We start from the raw sequence: 2,707 nt of genomic DNA, 5'->3' as shown, positions 1-2,707 counted from the left end.
AAAGGATTTTAGGAATTCAAATGCCTTCAGCTCAAAATAACTTTTATGCCAAAATGGTATATTTGGGCCAGGCACGGTGGCTCACGCCTATAATCTCAGCATTTTGGGAGGCCAAGGGAGGTGGATCACTTGAAGTCAGGAGTTCGTGACCAGCCTGGTGAAAACCCATCTCTACTAAAAATACAAAAAAAAAACTGAGCATGGTTGGTGGGTGCCTATAATCCCACCTACTCAGGAGGCTGAGGCAGAATTGCTTGAACCGTGGAAGCAGAGGTTGCAGTGAGCCAAGATCACGCCACTGCACTCCACCCTGGGTGACAAGATTGAGACTGTCTTAAAAGGAAAAAAAAAAAAAGCCATATTTGGGGTGGCATTTTGATCCTCTTCAGATATCTATTAGAACACAAACACAAATAGCAATAGCACAGAAGAAGACATGCTAAATGAAATACCATAAAAGAATGAGTAAAATGCAACAAAATTTCAGAGAAGATGAAGATGAGGTGATTAGGGAAGCCTGAATCGGAGCACCGGCAGGTGAGCTGCATCTTAGGATTTCGGCAGGCAGAGCAGGAAGAGAATTCTAGTAGGCTGAAATGTTCTTTTTTAATGGGCATGGTGGGAGGAGGGTACAGAATCTATCTACAGCATGTTACATAAGTAGTCTGGCTAAAAAACATGGAATATTTCAAAAATTTGCATGCCATCCTTAAATAAGGTCTCAACTCCCTTCTCTGAAATTTTGCTACAGGTGAAGGATGAGCAACAGACACATTATTAAATCAAGAACTAGTTTTTGTAGGCCAGGCACGGTGGCTCACACCTGTAATCCCAGTACTTTGGGAGGCTGAGGCAGGTGAATCACTTGAACTCAGGAGTTCGAGACCAGCCTGGGCAACATAGCAAAACCCCATCTGTACAAAAAAAATACAAAAATTAGCTGAGCATGGTGGCAGTCACCTGTAGTCCCAGCTACTCGAGAGGCTGAGGTGGGAGAATCACTTAAGCCCGGGAGGTAGAGGTTGCAGTGAGCTGAGATCACCCCACTACACTCCAGCCTGGACAAGAGAGTGAGACCCACTCTAAAAACAAAACAAAACAAAAAAAATTAGTTTTTGCTAGGACTAGGAACTGTTTTGATCTTTTGAAACAAAGGACAGGCTAGCCCTTAACAGCATACAAGTCCCTGTTACATGATAAAAATTCCATACCACAAAAATTGATTGTCCCAGTCATACTGGTCTAATTCAAGCTATAAATGGACCCCCTCTTAGCCAAGCAGATTCCATAGAAACCTTAGAAACTGAGTTACTGGTCATGACTGGGTGGGAGGCCTAACATGTTTTATTATACTCCTTCCTTTTTGGAGTTTAGATGCAACAACTAACCAGCATTAATGTTAAAATAGAGATCTTAAGACTGACAGGTGAAAAGGGGGAAAAGGGAAGTGGAAGAAAAAATAAAAATAAAAAGACTGACAAAACAGACTCTTTGTGGCCAGTAAGATACCAAATTACAAACAGGACTTAAGAAAATGCAACATAAGTGTGAAGTCTCATCTGCAGTCCATCAGTCTTGCGAAACGGGTTATTTTTTATTATTTTTTTGAAACACAGTCTCACTCTATCACCCAGGCTGGAGTGCAGTGGCTCAGCCTCAGCTCACTGCAACCTCCACCTCCCAGGCACAAGCAATTCTTCCACCTCAGCCTCCCAAATAGCTGGGACTACAGGTGTACACCACGATACCTGGTTGGCCACCCAAAGTGCTAGGATTACAGGCATGAGCCGCGTGCCCAGCCCTAAACAGATCACCAGGTTATTGTGGCTGACTCTGACACAGCACCCTCATCTTAAGCATTTCTTTCGGCTCCAAGTTTTAGGCAGAGGCTTATTCCTTTAACTAATTGCAAATTAAAGAATCTCTAGGCCAGGCACAGTGGCTCATGCCTGTAATCCTTGCACTTCGGGAGGCTGAGGAGGATGGATCTCTTGAGGTCGCTTGAGTTTGAGACTAGCCTGGACAATATGGCAAAACACTATCTCTACAAAAATATACAAAAATTAGCTGGCTACGTGGCATGTGACTGTAATCCCAGCTACTCAGGAGGCTGAAGCAGGAGGATTCCCTGAGCAAGGGAGGCAGAGTTTACAGTGAGCCATGATGACGCCACTGCAATCCAGCCTGGGTGACAGAGTGAGACCCTATATCAAAAGAAAAAAAAAAAAAGAATCTCTGAATTTGCCTATAACCTGTAAGACCCTCTCCTTCAAGATATCCTGCCTTTTGGGGCTGAACCAATGTATGCCTTCCATGTGTTGAGGTATGTCTTCGCCTGTAACTCCTGCATCCCTGAAATGTGTAAACCAAACTATAATTCACTTGTCCCAGGACCATGTACTCAAGGCTTTTTGGGTCATGTCTTCCCCAGGCCACAGTCACTCCTATTGGTTCCCAATAAACCTCTTTAAAATGTTTAACAGAGCTTGGTTTTTCTGTTAACAGAGAAAAGTGAAACAGAGAGAAAATTATGACAGTGAAAGAGAGCTGACCTAACCAACTCCAAGCTATCCTTGTTCATTCCTGGGCATAGGCTAAACCAGCTTTGGGAGGAACTGAGTTTATAGTTCAGCTTTGAAAGGAAGATGATAACAGACCTTTCCTGAAACAAATCCCCTTCTGGCCTGGGGACCAGACTGCTTTTTTT

Source organism: Cebus imitator, unplaced genomic scaffold, assembly GCF_001604975.1.
Source record: "Cebus imitator isolate Cc_AM_T3 unplaced genomic scaffold, Cebus_imitator-1.0 Scaffold456, whole genome shotgun sequence".
Taxonomy (NCBI): Eukaryota; Metazoa; Chordata; class Mammalia; order Primates; family Cebidae; genus Cebus; species Cebus imitator.
Note: the sequence above shows the minus strand (reverse complement) of the source record.